A 17895-nucleotide genomic window follows, 5' to 3' on the forward strand; every position below is an offset into this window, starting at 1 on the left:
TGGCAACCACGGCGTTTTCCCTTTCTTTCTGATCTGACCATCCAGGTGGTGACGGTCCTCGACTGAGATCTCTTCTGTTGATTTGCCGTGCAGTGACCATTTGGTCGATTTTAGAACTTGGCAGTTGGAACCTGGACACCAAGTGATTGGTAAGAGTCGTTCTGCGGCGCTTGCTGTTGGTTTTTATGCCTGGGATTGGTAAGGTAGTTTAGTAACACTTACTGCGGATTTTGTATTTTGGAACTTGTGTTGGCCAACTTGGATTTCTATGGGATTCATATATAAATTGCAATTTATATAGGCAGGTAATGAGGAGAATTTTCTCTATCTGAATTGATTTGAACGGCACATCGTACTAAAGGTACCTTAAGTTCTACTTTGATTATAATACTGCATATTCTGCACTATTTTTGGCATGCCTGTTTTTAGCACACTTCGTAGGATGTGTTGCTTTTGTAGTGGTACCAGTTTGGGACTGAATGAAGCACAACCGTCCCCCCCCCCCCGGAGGGGACGCCTAATAGGGATATGTATATTAAGTATGGTCTTTCTTCTATAATGTACAGCACATTATGGAATAAATACACTCGTAAGGATTCTGAGTTGCGTTGGCCTATGCATGGGTCATTTGATTTACGAAAGATTGAGTATGTGGAACAATGTATGTTTAAGCGAAAGATATGTTTGATTGTGTACGAATGTGGGAGAAAGAAGTGCGTGAACGAATGAAGCGTGAGCAAGCCTTGATTGAAAAGGAACAGCGAAAGAACATTTATGCGAAAGCATTCGAGTTGAAAAACAAAGAAATAAAGAGTTAAAAGAGAGAGAAGATAGGGAGCGCAATTTACAGGTAACTGGCCAATACGCTGTTCGGCGGCCCCTTTATCCTATACTTAATAAACCACAAGATGATTTCTTATTATTAGATCGTCCTCCACCTCCGTATACGGTTCCTTCTGCCCCTCATGAGTCAGATGAGGACTCTAGTTCAGAGCAACAGAAGGCACGAGAAACTCGTTCTATGTTGACCGCTGAGCGTGCGTCCCAGCTTAGATCTGCTGCTCGTAAAGCAGTTCGTAGCACTGCCCCCGCCTCTGAACTTCTAGATAGTATGAAAGGGTGGCAGGAAAGGGAGCAGCTGTATTTTACTGAGGTGTTTGCCGCAGAGGTCCTTGAGCTGTTTAGGAAAAATTCGGAGGAGTTAGAGTCCGACGATGTAGCAGATAATTGTAAGCAAATGCGTGATGGTCTTTTTGTTTTCTTCCAGGTGGCTGATACAATCAGGCGTTTGGTTAAACTGCGTGTTGATGCAGCCCGTTTGTGAGAGGAGAAAAAGGCTGCAGACGTAGCTGCACAGACATCTCAGACCGGCATGGCACAAGCTTCTATCTTCGGAACAGATAAGACTATGATAGTTCATGCAAAACCTATGCGGGAGGCCGCGCTTTTGTATGTTCCTCCTAAAGGAACGGGTACAAGTGATGATAAGGCTTCTATCGATGCAAAGGGTTATTTTATTTATAATTGGGTTTACACTCCTTGGAATAGGACGGATGTCATGGCACTTAATACTGCATTGCCTGATCCGCGGAAAAATCCAGCCGCTTTTTATGAGGAAGTTGAGGGTGCTATTAGCTCTTGTACTATGACTTTGCCTGATATTGATTTATTTTTCGGATTGATATTACCGCCTGATATGTGGAGAACTGTTCGTAAAATTGATGATCGTGCAGCTTTTGGGGCGTTATGGAAAGACTTAGAACAAATGGATGTAGAAAGGGAACCCGCACAGAAGCCATGTCAGTTAATTTTAGATCTTCCCGCAGCTATATTAGTTAAGTTAAAAACGATTATTCCCCCTAAAAAGATAGATTGGACTGTTTTAGCGTCTTGTAAGCAAAAGGCAGATGAATCGGTCTCTGATTTCTTTACACGCTTTGAAGAAGCATTCCACGATTTTAGTGGCCAGTCATTGACAGATGACACGGGCAGACATCTGTTTGTCGATAAATATGTCGCAAACCTGTTGCCAGGAATAGCTAGTCACCTAAAAGCCAGTGAGAGTTCATGGACTACCTCTTCTCCGGTTTCTCTCTTGACTATGGCTCAGTATTATGAACACCAGGAATTAGAAGCACAGGGTAATGAGGATAAGAAGACTAAAGAATTAAAAACGAAGGTTATGTTGGCTCAGGCTTATGGTCCGCCTTCAAGAGGTAGTGATAGAGGTGGATGTGGATCTTATGGTTCGTCTTTCCCTTCTTATACTCGTTCGAATTTGTCTGTTGACCAGTGCGCGTACTGTAAGAAATTTGGCCATTGGGCTTCCGATTGTCCAGCACTGCGTGCTCAGCAGTGTCCACGTGGTCGGGGACAAATGAGAAATCGTTCAGGATATTCAGGGCCTAGAGGAAGCACAGGTGATCGTGCTAGGTTTGATGCTAATATACGTGGGAAGGATGGGTTTAACACTTTTGATAGAAGGAACCAATATCAAATGTCCGACTATGTGCCGTCTGATTTTCAAGATTCTGCTTATGCATAGGATTGCCTAGGATGGAGTAAGGAATCAGTTGAAGTTCCAGTAGATCAGAGGGGTCCCTATGTTACAGCACATGTTTTGGGTTCTACTGATCAGTTTCTGGTTGATACAGGAGCTACTCGTAGCGCCTTGTCTAAACAATTGGTTCTAAGGGCTCCCCTGTCTGGCTTAACCATTACATCAATAGGTTTCGATGGAACACCTTCCCTTAGCCCACTGTCACAACCACTTGCATTCCATGTTGATAAACTTACTGCTCCATGTCCATTTTTGCCTTTCCCGAATACACCAGACAATATTGTGGGTCTTGATATGCTCAAGTATTTCAGGTCTACGATACGATGTTCTCCAGTAGGGGTACGTGTTATCTTGAATGACAACCATCCTGTGACGGAGAGAGCTTGTCTTGTTAAAGAGGATATTGCATTAGCTTCACTCCCTAGTACTTTGTGGGCTACTTCAGACACTGATGTAGGGCAAATGGTTATTCCACCAGTACATATTAGTGTCAAGGAGGGCGCTGTGCTGCCACGTTTGCCTCAATACAAAATTTCACAGGAAGGCGAAGAAGCACTCATACGTATTGTCCATGATCTCATTGAAGTGGGGGTTGTTGAGGAAGTTCCTTACAATATTTGTAACAGTCCGATTCTTCCTATTCTGAAAAAAGATACTGACACTAGGATTTACCGATTCATTATTGATTTGCGAGAAGTTAACAAGATTGTAGTACCACAATACTCCGTGGTTTCTGACATAACGACACTTCGTACTTTGGTTCCTCCGACAGCAACTACATTCTCTCTGATAGACTTGAAGAATGCTTTCTTTTCGATCCCTATTCATCCTGATAGCCGATATTTGTTCGGTTTCAATTTGAATAATCGATCGTATAGATTTTGTAGAGATCCTCAAGGTTATACTGAGAGTCCTAGTATTTACAGTCAAGCATTAAAAAGACAACTTGATTCTTTCGTTTTGCCTGAAGGTGTGGCTCTCATACAATATGTCGATGACATCTTGTTGGCAGCCGATACCCCTGAACAGTGTGAAAAATGTACTTTGTCCTTGCTTTCTTTTCTTGCTTCACATCATCACAAAGTGTCACAAAAGAAATTGCAATATTGTAGACCGAAGGTAACCTACTTAGGTCACCTTCTGTCTAAGGAGGGCCGTGCACTTACATCAGATCGCATTCAAGCAATTTTAGACACACCAGTACCCTCTACTCAGAAAGATGTCAGCGCATTCATTGGTCTTACTTCTTTTTGTAGGCAATGGATATTAGGTTTTTCACTAGCACTTTTGACTAAAGATACTCCAATGCCCCTTCCATGGACAGATGAATGTGAGACTGCTTTCCGACAGTTACAACAAGCCCTTTGTTCAGCACCAGTGTTAGGTACTCCAGATTATACGAAGCCTTTTACACTCTATGTACATGAGAAAGATGGATGCGCATTGTCAGTTTTAGTGCAGACACACGGTGACAAACAGCGTCCCTGTGCATATTTTTCAGCAGTACTTGATCCTGTTGCTCGTGCGTTGCCTGGATGCTTCCGTTCAGTTGCAGCAACAGCTGTGTCAATACGTCAGAGTGAAGGGATAGTTTTGTCACATAAGCTGTTGGTGCTAGTACCCCATGCGGTTGATGCCCTTTTAAATCAGACGAAGACGCAGCATTTAACTAGGGCTCGTCTGACAGGATACAAATTGACATTGTTGACCCCTCACATTACACTGAAGAGATGTGCGACACTAAACCCAGCCACTTTGTTGCATACCCGGTGTCTCAGTCTCAGTCGCAGGAATCACACGATTGTATATTCCTTACTGAAGAACAGACAAAGGGTCGCGTTGACTTACAAGATACGCCCCTTTCAGATGTAGATGGGGAATTGTGGGTTGATGGGTCCTGTTTGAAGTTGCCAGATGGTACGACCTCAGCTGCATATGCAATTACAACACTTCACACGGTAGTGGAGACAGCTCGCATACCACAGAAGTCAGCTCAAGCAGCTGAACTAATAGCTTTGACACGAGCATGTGAGCTTAGCACTGATTTGTGTGTGAACATTTATACAGATAGCCGCTATGCTTTTGGAGTGGCCCATGATTTTGGCCTGCTCTGGAAGGAAAGAGGCTTTCTTATGTCCCACGGGATGCAGATAATGCACGGGGAACTAGTACATAATCTTTTGACTGCACTAACATATCTAAAGAAAATAGCTATTGTGAAGTGTAGTGCACACAAGAAAGTGACTGATCAGGCAGGACAAGGCAATGCCTTTGCAGACCGCGTAGCTCGTGAGACTGCGATGCAGCGAAGCACTACTTCTATGTATGTAGTGAAGTCACAAGCTGAACGTTGGCATGATGCTAGACAAGAAGTACAAGACATACAGAAATCTGCTTCTGTGAAAGAACGTGAGCAATGGTTTGAAGAGGGAGAGTTGGATGATGAGGGCTGTTGGCGGAATAAGCAGATGGACAAATGGAAACTGCCCATAGCTTTTGTACAACCTATGGTTCAGATGGCACATGGACTGGCACTTGTTGGAGCTTCAGCAATAACGAAATTGCTTACGCAAGTTTGGGAGCATCCAGAAATTGCCAGCACAGCTAAGAGAGTAGTACAGTCTTGTTTGATCTGTTTGCAGTACAATCCTGGAAAAGGGACACAAACTCCTGCAGGAGGGTTTGCTACACCGACTGCACCTTTTGAAGTTTTGCAAATGGATTATATCCAACTTGAACGCTGTAATAACCTGAAGTATGTTCTAGTGGTGGTATGTGCCTTCAGTAAATGGATAGAGGGATACCCCACGAAGGATAATACTGCTATCACCACAGCAAAGGTGCTTTTGAAGGAATTCTTCCCTAGGTATGGTGTTTGCAAACTTTTGTGGAATGATAACGGACCTCATTTTGTTGGGGAAGTTATTAAGCATGTCTTGAAAGGATTAGGGATAAAACAGAAGTTCCATGCAGTCTTCCACCCGCAATCAGCAGGGTTAGTGGAAAGGTATAATGCTACTTTGAAGCTGAAATTAGCAAAAATACTGGCTTCCACATCCTTGAATTGGCCAGATGAATTACCTTTGGCATTATTGTCTATTAGATCGGTGCCAAATTCTCGAACTGGCCTTACCCCTTATGAAGTTGTGTTTGGGAGACCGATGAACATTTGGGGAGTTCCTAAGCCACGCTCCGTACATGATGTACCATGTGTTCTAATGAGTGATTATTTGGCACAGTTAACTGACAGTTTGGTTTCTATTCATCAACAGGTTCAAGAAGCACTTCCTGACAGATCCACAGGTGAGGCCCATGAACTCCAGCCTGGAGAGCATGTAATGGTCAAAGTCTTTGAAAGGTCGAACAGCTTGGAGCCGAGGTGGCGAGGACCAGAGCAGGTGCTCTTGGCCACGAGGACAGCAGTTCGAGTGACGAATCGGAAGAACTAGTTCCATAGCACCCACTGCAAGAAGGTGCTACCTACCTTGGTGGAACCTGCTGTGCTGACCGACCATCGAGAGATCCTGAATTCAGAGAAAGGCCACGCCATATTACCTGACGAATCTGAGGAGGTCTTCCCGGACCACACGATTCCTGGAGTATCCCGATACCAACTGAGACCACGGAAAGAGCCTGCATCGTCGAAATAGACTGGTTGAGCAACCGCCCTGGGTTAGTGAAACGGAATGCCGATGTGGCAAGGGGGGGGGATCAGTCCTGTATAGTGTAGCGACACCCGTCTTGACCCTCGGTGAAGAAACCAACGGCTGCCCAGGGATAAGAGCTCCAACGATTGTTTCCAACGACGAGTTGATCATGTCCACAATGAGATCAACGGTTGCTAAGAGAAAGATCATTTGTGCTATAGGATTTGTTGTTGCTATGGTGGCTGTAGCAGTAATAACCTGGTTCATTGAGAAAGTGGCTCCTGCTCGAGAGCTTTTGATCGCCACTACTCCAGTATCAGTTGAACACCACTACTTTACGCTTCCCTACCATGAGCAGAAGCATTGACAATCCTACTTAAATAATACCTTTATCCAAATGTTGCATCATACTCATAATGCCACAAATACTACCAACTGTTGGGTGTGTGGGATGATACCTGCACATCAAAAGAAAGGAGGAACACCTTTTATTCCTCTTCCCTTTTCTCATAATGGTTCTTGTCAAGCTTGGTATGCGCTTTTGTTTGCATCTGGAAGACGTACAGTAGGCGGGCTTCTTTTTCGCCTTAATAAAGTATGCTACCAAGATAAAGATGGTTATCCTCAAGCCAAAGGGACCAAATGGGAATGGGAAGAGTATCAACAGGACAATATTTCAACACCATAAGTCTTCACAAATATGAGAACTTTTCCCAGTAATGAACAATTTGTGATTTCTGTTACTAGAGCTAAAGCAGAACTATGTATACGCAGTATTGGGAGAATTCCAGTGGGGAAAAGCGAATGTACTGTAATTCTGACTAATGAAGGGGTAAATAACAGTAGTTTTATAGCCTCCCATAATGTTTACTTTATCTGTGGTAGCCAAGGATATTATCAACTACCTCTGCTGGGTGGTCAGGTGTGTGCTATGTGTCCTTTCTATTGCCCCCTGTGTTTCTGTCTCCTGCATCATACCACCGGGACCTTAAATTATTCGATGATATCTCTAGAAATAGATACAAAAGGACAATAAGTGCTGACAAAGTAGACTAAACTGACACTACTTTGCAACAATATGTCGATTTTAATTTAGGTTTGTTCTTCTTTGTGGGTGCTGCATTAAACAGTAGGAAAATAAGATGATTGACTAGAGTTGTGGAAGCTGTTACCAATCAGACAGCTATGGCACTTGGGAACATTACTGAGGAGCCGCAAATTGCAAGGATTGTAGCTCTCCAGAACCGAATGGTTCTAGATGTGGTTCTGGCTGATCGAGGTGGTGCATGTAGCATCATCGGTAGTAGCTGTTGCGTATTCATACCGGATCACTCACCTTCAGTATATGACGCAAAATCAAAACTGCATAGGATTGCTGCAGAAAGTCATCCAGAGACTGGTACTAGGACTTTTGCTGGATGGTTTTGGACTCTTGTTTCTGCTTAGGACTGGAAGCTACTGACTATCCTGTGTGTAATGATTACGATACTTTTTACATGCTGTGTATGTATCCAATGTAGTCCAATGCTTTGCTCCATTTGCTTCTCTGTTTGTATACCTGACAAAAGGAATGTTGCAGAAACAAAGGCCCAACAAATGTTGAATAAAGAGGTGGCCGAAATAATGCTAATAGATGTCCGGGATGCATATTTAGATTACCCCAGAGGAACGAATGTCTTCAGCTGATGCTAAAAGGGTCGTCTGTTGTAAATTGGCAGTGATTGGGTTAGCATTAGCGGAAGCCATCTTGTATTTAGAGGCTATATTGTCCATTTTGTGGAATCCATTTTGTACTTCTGGCAGCCATTTTGTTTGCCATGTGCTGCCACGTGCTCACCATGTGCTCTGACCTCCCTCAGTGTTGACTGCTCTTGTAATCTGCCTAGAAACTAACTATATTTAGCATCTTCCACCTTCGCACATGCCCAGTTGAGTTTGCAGCTGTCTTTGCATCTGTTAGTATTATGTAACTGTCAGGATGTGTTTACTAGCATTGGCAAACTGTTAACTCCTCCTACTTGTCGACTGTGCATTTCTGTATGACCTTATATGTACATAAAACCTTCTTCTGTACTTGTACCGCCTTCTTTTGAGCCCCTGTGTGGGTATAAAAGGACCATGCTCCTTCTGTTCGGTGTGCTACTTCATGCATTACCGAAGGGTGCTGTGTGAATGTAGTTCCACCTCATGAGGTTTATTAAATGTTGTATTTTCTATTCCAGTTTCTCTGCCAACTTCTTCCTATTGGTCTGAGTTCTCTGTGCAGATAAGGGTGAACCCCTTGCACTGGTAGGCCTTGCTGAGGCTTACTCCGACAAGCCTGTTAAGGACTGGGCACTGAAAAGGTCTACAGAGTCCCCTTCTAGATTGCCGGAGGAAAGAGGACCTCCTCCCATCAGCGATTGTCCCACCCTGCACAGAATAATATGTGTGAAAAGTGGCAAGTGCCTCCTTTAGAGGTTTTCAGCTCGAAGAAAAACCCAGAAAGGGGGAACAACCTTATTTGGCAATCTTTGTAGGTCTTGATTGAAGACTGAGATAGTGCTGTTGAAAACACAAGACACCAAACTCCTCCTGATACAAAGAAGGGCAAAAGAGCCAAGCAGCTGAACCAAAGACTGATCCATGAAAGCAAATGATCCAGACTACTAGGTAAACACGCATTTGAAATGAAATCGGTCACGCATTAGTGAAAGTTAGAGCTATTGGCATTGCAAATGACAATGTTTCTTAGTTATGTGTTTTCGTAAAAAATATACCAACAGTAGCAAAAGCAATAAAAGAAAATTCATGAAGCAAGGAAAAGCTGCAGTACCGCAGGCTGTTACTAGGTGTCCCTCTGGAGTTCTAAAGGGACCTCTATTAGCCACATGAGGTACTGCACCCTTGATGCAGCCTACTAAAGGCTGTTGTTCCTGCACTGTTTTCTGTTGAATGCAGTATGAGAGGTGCAATGCTTTAATGTCTCTCTTAAACAGCAGCCTTACGCCCATTTTTGGAGCCAAGCATATTATCTTCCTGGGTATGATCAGAAAATGGGATTTAAATGTCAAGGCGCAATGCTTTAATGTCTCTGCGCAGCTTAGGCATGGAAGGTACCCCTGACACAGCACACGTCTAGAAAGTAGAGATTTGCGCACAGCACCACGCACATTATTGGAGCTGGCTTGCGAGCTGCTCCCATATCCTTTCAGCCAACAGACAAAAAAACAAGAAAGACTATCGTAGTGGAATTTACGGCTATGAGGGCGAAAACTTCAGAGAGGAGAACACAACTAAAGCATCAAAAACTGCGGGAACCGGGTCCTGCTTCAACTGCTCAAAATGTGCAAAATGGGAATAGATAACATTGGAATAATAGGCGCAGCACTGTGGCCGTTGCGCTTCGTGGCTGGAAGAAGATGTTATCCTCAAGATCTAATATGTGGACATCTCGGAATGGGATATTATACACAGTGTGTTTTAATGATCTGCTCCAGACAGACATCTCGGAATGGGAGCATTAGATGGCATTAATTGGACCACAATTGTAGACATCTGTGTATGGATGGGGGAAACTGAAAACATACATGATTCAAGTGAGGTTGCTGTACTCGCTTTTGGAGGATTTGTAAGGTGTATGCAAATGGCGATCAGTTGCTGGTGAGTCCTAGCACAATAAACCCTTCTCGGAAATAGTCTGATTGCTCGCAGTACTCAGTTCATGCACCAAGCAACGTGAGCAGGCTTTCAAGACTAAAAGCAATGTGATGTCTAGGACAAAGAAGTAAAACTACGTGGTTACAATGTCTCATTACAACAATGTCTACTTCCACTTACATAAAGAAAGACTAAGCTGACATAAAGGAGAATTAAGCTGGCACATCCAAAGACCCACGAGAGAGACTAGGTACAAGAAAACTAAATAAGATGTTTTTTGTTTCATCATGTGCATACATACCAACCATGCCAACCTCGGGGTCGTGTCCACATCCTGTGATTCTGGGCAAATCACTTAATCTCCCCGTGCCTGAATGTGTAACGTAACCGGTGCTCATGTAAAGCGCTCCAATACCTTCGGGTCGGGTTCCCGCTATATAAAATCTGCAAAAAAAATAAAAAAAACACTAGGAACAACTAAGAGGGAGATGTAGAAAAGTGGCACATAAAAAGAGACTGAGAAAACGAGTGATTGAGCAGAAGGGACAGACTGCAAGCAACGGACGGTCAATAAATAGTACCTGCATCAGGAGAGAGGCACTAATCAAGTCGAATTAATCTGTACTTGAGCGGTGCCCTTCAGCTAGAAACAGAAGTGATGTATCGGGTGCGCCAACCAATTAGGAGGCAGCAAAGAAGAGAAACCCTGGAGTTAAACAATGCTAATCAGCAGATAGGATTACAGTCCGTATTGTGAATATAACACGTCTTGCAGTCAGCGCATGCACACTGCCAGGCTCGAACTAAAATGAGGGACGAAAAGCAAAAAGCCACTGAGGAATGAAATGCTTTGTGACATATCATGTACTTCCAAGTGCTGCCTTATATACACTTTAAAACCAAAATTGATGTCACAGGAAGAAACTCTGCAACATCTTGGATTGGAATAACCCAGTTACCTTTAATAACCACTGTTTGGGGACGGCATTTGGTAAGGCTTCGTTCGGGCCCTAATGTGTTTGTTCCAACTTGAACAAGCATTGGCATAGCCAATAGATCTCGCCTTTGGGACCTTATAAGTGTTTAGTTATCCAGCACAATATCCTTGGTGCAACAACATCACCTGTTGCATGGCTAAACACTTATAAGGTCCCAAAGGCGAGGCCTTTTGGCTATGCTTGTTTATGATACTATGGGAATTTTAGGTCTCCCTCGGGGATGACTTGGAAGTATAACAAAAAAAGAAGGATTAGGCTTTGCAAAAGGTTTCTTTTGCCAGGTCGACATAGCATATTAAAACTACACATACAGGCTGCAGTGACAGGCCTAGAGACATATTTTTTTAAGTGCAACTTTAATGGGTGGCACAATGAGTGCTGCAGGCTGCTTGTAGCATTTAATTTACAGGCCCTGGGTACAGGCAGTACCATATATTAGGAGGTTACAAGCAAATAGAGAACAAGCACTTCACCATAGAAGTAAAGTGCTCAGTGTCTACAGCCAATAAAAATAGGGTTCTGTAAAAAGGCAAAAAAAGGGGCTGCTCTGCAGAGAGGCCAAATTTCCAACAACAGTTGTATGGCTCCATGGATAAAAGCTTTCTGATTACATCTGCAATGATCAGACAGCCACATGTTTGAATCCTGGCAAAGCAGGGAAGGCAGTAACCTGAGTGCTACTGAATTGGGTAACAGTAGCAACTGTTATTCACAGTGCTTAAGAACAGCAAAAATGCATTATAAATTGATAGATAAACACAAAATATTACGGACGCCTTTCACCAATATGCCAACAGAGAGCATCATCATATCAAGAAGGACCACACCTTACCAAAAATTACCTCCCATAGGGCAGAGAAAGCAATATGCCAGGCGAGGGAATCATAATGCCAAGAAGAGCGACAATGTGGCAATATTAAAACCATTGACAGGCGCGAACATTATGCTAATGAGGGTGCAAATATATCAAAGATGTCCACAATGTGCCATGCAGTACCACCATTATGGAGGTGGCAGCATTAGGAGGGGACAGTCATGATTCGGATGCCAAAAATGAGGCAAGTATGGGCAACACGTCATTACCAGCATTATGTCAGGGTGTCATGAGTGTGCCCATAATATACCAAGAATGACTACAATTATGCCAGCACATTTATACCAGTTGTGGGTACTATTATAACAATGATGCCCACAATATACCGAGTATGGCAAGCATAAGTCCAGGTCCTGAATTATGCCTGAAATGGCCAACATGACTCGGGAAACCGCAATATGGGAAACTTGATATCACTATGATAAGAGAGGCCCCTAGTAAGTTAGGGTAGGCCCCATCATGCCAAAGATGGCTCCAGTACATAGGGGTGGGAGCTTACTAGATGCTTCACATGCAAGGGGGGGAGAGGTGTGGCGCAGCGGCCAGGGTGACTGACGCTGGACGCTGGGGATCACGGTTCGATCCCTGGCTCCGGCGGCAGGGGTCTGCCTAGCACCATGCGACTCTGGGCAATAGCTCGCTTAATCTTCCCGACGGCCCCCAGCGCCGAGAGACCCCTTCGGGGGTGATTTGTGCGCTATACAAGTACTGGATTTATTTATTTATTTAGGGGTTAGGTGGGTGGTGCACTCCCACTCTTTCACCCAGACACATCCATACAGTGGCACTGCCTATGCCCTCCTGCTAGACCGCAGTGGTTTCAATACAAGGCAAAGGCAGTTTGTACAGCTTTTGCCGTCACCCGAGAAACATCTCAGGAATGTGTCACCTCTGCCTTATTGTTAACTTTAGAGTAATGAAACTTTCTTTTAATCTGACTGCCGGCTATGCTAGCATATTCTGTACTATGCTTAATGCATACTTTCAGCAACATTTTTGCCCACATCATATTTTTCACAAATAAGCAATTTCGGTGATTATTTGCATTAACAAGGCGGGACACCAGTGGAATAAAGGAGTTTACCAAAACCCCTATTTTCCAGAATCGTTCATGGCACAGTGCTGCTAGGCCCAAAATAACAGAGCACAGTTCTTCCAACAACGCCAGCACATGGGCATATTTACCTGACCTATCTATGCGACCAGATACCAAAACAAATACTAGAACGAAAATAAACAACCGTCACAAAAACACGGAGTACAAAACTACGAATCTGCTATAGGAACGAGTGAGTTATGTTAAAAGAAATACGTTTCTGTTCCATTCGGAAATGAGCAAACCAAACTTTGAAAAATAGAATGGCAAGACAAAAAAGGAACCAACTAAACATGCACATAAGAAAAAAATAAGAGAAATAAATGCGACAAGATGCATTAAAAAAGAATAACTTGTGTGATCGTACATTCAGCGTGCGCAGACCCCATTCAAAGTTCCACTAAACGTTACCACTGTTTTAATTCGACAGGAAAACGCTCGAATTTTAGACCGAGAGATGACTTTTTTCTTTGACCCTTATCCAGTAGTGTTAGGCACTGTTTAAAGTGATATTATTTACAAAAGGTCTTTTTTTTTAACTTGCATGTCATTTACTATGACTAGACACTGCGAGACGAGGTTGACAAGACCACCGAGTGTCGTAATAAAAAATAAGTTGTTAAAAATACTAATGGAGAATCATTAGAAAAGGCACAATAAATGTACCCCCATTATCGTGTGCTTGGCTGGAGGCTCGTGTGATTCACACTGTCATTCCCGTGCAGTGACCTCTCTTCTTAGCACTCTAGAAACCCTAATTACCACACTTTAACAATAGCTATAATATGCATGTCAGTGCCAAGCCGCTGTGCAAAGGCTACACACTTCACGAGACAGAGAGAAACACGTTGACCTGAAGCTGGAGTCGTGTTATAGCTCGGAGCCCTTTCCAAAGGCTGTCGTTATCATCTTGTTAACATGAAATGCCTCGCTCGTTCATATAAAAAAAGAATAACTTGTGTGATCGTACATTCAGCGTGCGCAGACCCCGTTCAAAGTTCCACTAAACGTTACCACTGTTTTAATTCGACAGGAAAACGCTCGAATTTTAGACCGAGAGATGACTTTTTACTTTGACCCTTATCCAGTAGTGTTTGGCACTGTTTGTCATAATCAAAAAAAAGTTGTTAAAAAGACTAATAGAGAATCACTAGAAAAGGCACAATAAACGTACCCCCCATTATCGTGTGCTTGGCTGGAGGCTCGTGTGTTTCACACTGTTATTCCCTGTGCAGTGTCGTAATCAATACTAAGTTGTTAAAAGTCTAATGGAGAATCACTAGAAAAGGCACAATAAACCAGGGGCGTAACACAGGCCCCCGCATACCCCGCAGTGCGGGGGGGGGGCCCTAGCTGCAGGGGGCCCCCTCAGCATTGTACTCATGCTGGAGAGCTCCAGATTAAATCCGGAGCGGGGGCCTCTCTGTGTACCTTGCAGGGGGGCCCCTTTAACTTTCGCTACGCCACTGCAATAAACGTACCCCTCATTATTGTGTGTTTGGCTGGAGGCTTGCCAGCAAGAAAAACAAGTCGAGAACGGAGAAATAAAAAGCGCGTCAGCCATTATTGAAGGCAAACGCGTAATACGAAAAAAAGTGCTTAGCGGCTAATTGAGAGACACTGTCTCCCACCGTAAGTAAAAGATCAAATCCCGGTGGGCGGGGCCAAAAGAGGACAGGGTGGCAACCCTCAGTGTAATGATTGCCTCCGGTGCAATCATTACACTGTGTTTTGCCTAATCTATGACGCAAAACGACGTGCACAAATCAAAAATGGAGGCGGAGCCGCGACACGACTTCTGGAATCGTATTGATTCCAAAAAGCCCTCGTATAATGAGAGCAGCGCATGCGCTGCTTTCTCCAGGCCGAGACCTAAAAAAGTACCTCTCAGCCAAGTACGTGAAACACATGTGCATGACCATGAGACACTGGATGTATTTATTTGAGTGCAAAATTAGGCGACACGGAGGGGATATGGAGAGTGATGTAATGTACCACTTACACTTAATATGGACTTTGTGCAAGGAGCCCGCAGGAAAACTGTGTTTACATCAAATTTTGCACGCAATGCAGTCACGTGAGCGATTGAAGTGCCAGTATGAAAGCATTTTGTTTTTCTTCTAGGCATTTATGTACAATGCTAGGACTTACAGTGGCAGAAACTTTTGCTGCATAACTGACCGTGTGTTCACCCTAAACTGTGTGTGAATGCACTGTGAGTGAGTTGGGTCAGAGGATAACCACATGCATGTGCAAGAATGGCTGCACATGTGAACAGCACATGACTAATGCCTCAATATTTGTAAACATATATTCAAGGGAATGGTGAATGTCATGTAGGTGTGTAGGGCAAGCATATATGTGATGGGGCATGGGGGTCATGTGTTTGGTAGCTGTCATTTAATTATGTCAATGGTGTACATCAGCGAGGAATTAGGGACATGTGCCATACAATGATGTTAACCTCCCCTTGCAGGTGGATCTGACTGTGAGAACAGTGATGAAAATGAGAGACCCCTTCGAAGCTTTAGATTTAGCACTCCTACACCTTCAAATGCTGGCACCTCATCCTGTGTGACTGCTAAACCCGCACCCATTGTCCCTGCCGTCAATGGATCTGCCACTGGAAATGCCCAAGTATGAACATCTTTTTACTTTTTATCTCTTTATTTCTAGTTTCACATCAGTTAAAGTACAGTGCAAGCTTTTTATATGAATAGTACATGATTCACAGCATAATGCTTCCACATCAATGTGCTATCATCCCGTCATCTACACCTAATATTCTACTGTGGTGTGTGATACCAAGTCTTATGTCACTTGCTTGCTGCATTTACTACTGTTTGGTGGACGCTGTGCTAATGCCCACCCTGGTGGTTTGTGAGGGTGTATCGTGACTAGTTTGCGAATCTGCTATGTCCTGCAGCTCCTGCAGATACGTACGAAGTGGTTGCCACATATGATGTGGTCTAGATGTAGGTGGCTGCGCATATACTGCGCATATAAGTCACTGTTCGTATTACAATGCGTCAAACTGTGCAGCCATGCCTTTATTATTGAGAGGTGTTTACTGCCCCAGTTAATGGCCAACTCCCTTTTAGCTAGCAATAGTGCATCTGACTTCTCTGATCTGGCCACAGCCCACCACCCTCAGCAGACCTTAAGCCCTCTCCAGCTTCAGTCATAGCCCTACTGCCATCAGAACCCCCTAATGCCTTTTACAAAATGGCCTCAACTGATGCTTCTGGACTCTCTACTGCAAATACTACTGTGCCACTGAATATGAGTGATGAAGTGGTGAGCCTCATAGCGGAGAGAGACGTGCACTCTAGTCTCAGAGAATGCAGAAGTGCAACATGTCCTGTTAACTGAGGCCTCTGTGAGTGGTGGGGCATCGAGCACCCCAGCTATAAAACCCAGATGCAGCTGCTGCAGCAGTCCTGCATTCTCGGTCCTTCAGCGGGGCATGCAGGACCATAACCAATTCTCCTGAGTCACTCTCAGCCCTGCAATACATTTGGTACCTTTCCAAGCAGGAGGCATCTTGAATGCATAGGCAGGAAGACCTGCCTATACATACGATTAAGGCAATTCTACCTCCCCAGCTAGACAGAGAAGATCCTTGGCCCGCAATATACACCAGATGGCAACAGTATTAATGCATACAAATGGTGGCTCAAAGTGCTACTGGGCTGCCTTTGCCACCCTGGCATGTAACAGATCCAGTAAGCCATTTAATCCAGTGGCACTAACAGCACCATCCCTCAGATGTCCTCTCCAATCCCACATCCTCTCAATCCTCCCACATCTCTCCATCCAGATTGGATGGATGCATTTAGCTTATGTGTCACATTCTTATACAACGGGGAGCCACATGCATCAAAGAAATGAACCACAACAAAGTTTTGCCTACGGTTTAGGAGCACAGGGACAGTGGTGGTTCGGGTTGATATTAGATCATAGTAGTAAGAAGATGGGATAGGTCTTAGTGCGGCTATTAGGGTAAAGTTCTTAAGTTGTATGATAGATGATATGGTGGATATTAAATTAAAAAAACAATTCCCAAAAGTTGAAGTTTCTGCAGGTTCATAACCTTATGTGCCCACAAATACTCTTTCACTGCTGCCACCACTAATGCTTGATAGTCCTCGCCTACAGATGTAAAATCGAAACTCACTTTTTCTTCTTTTAGAAAACACATAATACCCTAACTCAATATACTTATTCAGCATCCTGCCCAAAGACTCATGTTTATTGTTTATTGTTCTTATCAATTAAGACCTATGTTGTCAGTCATTATCATCTTGTAAATCATTTATCCACTGTCGTAGATCATTACTTTTCATTTATCTGACCTGGAAATCACCCTAACATTCCCAGAGTACCATATAAATCAGCTAATAAAAAAATATATACATACAGATACACATACATACATACATACATACATACATACATACATACATACATACATACATACCTACATACATATAAATGTAATTGGGAATTCACAAAACTTTGCCAGAAATACAGCTGGAAAGCTCCAACTGCAGTAGCTTTCCAGGAGTATTAGCAGTGAATTTTAACGCTCCTTAAATTTGCACCCAAACAGGGGGAGTGAACCAACAGATGAATATTTACAATTTATTTTGCACAATCAGGCTCCAGCTATCTCTTCTGAAATTCAGATCATCCCATTAAAGACTAAATTGTTGCTAGCCCGTTTGTCTTGGCTTATTGGTTTTGCGGGGCTCTTAGCTTCATTCGATTTTGATTATTGTGTGTGCCTGGGCACCTGGTCATCTCTTCACTAACCCTGCCATTGGGTTTCATTTCTAGGCTGAAAGCAGACAACTATATTTCAGGTTCACAGAAGTTCACTCAATGGAGTTGGCACTGCCTGCTGCTTGTCTGCTCGACTGACTCGAAGCACTGGGTAAATGCCAAGTTCTCAGATCTGGTACAACAGAAGAACTGTTATTTGGTTGGATCTACCCGATGACCTCCCGAAATAGTATTAACTGATGCCTTACCCAAGAAGTTCACTAGAAAAGAAAGATTTTAAAGAGACTTTTATTTTA

This window comes from Triturus cristatus, chromosome 5_2 (assembly GCF_964204655.1).
Source record: "Triturus cristatus chromosome 5_2, aTriCri1.1, whole genome shotgun sequence".
NCBI classification, from domain to species: domain Eukaryota; kingdom Metazoa; phylum Chordata; class Amphibia; order Caudata; family Salamandridae; genus Triturus; species Triturus cristatus.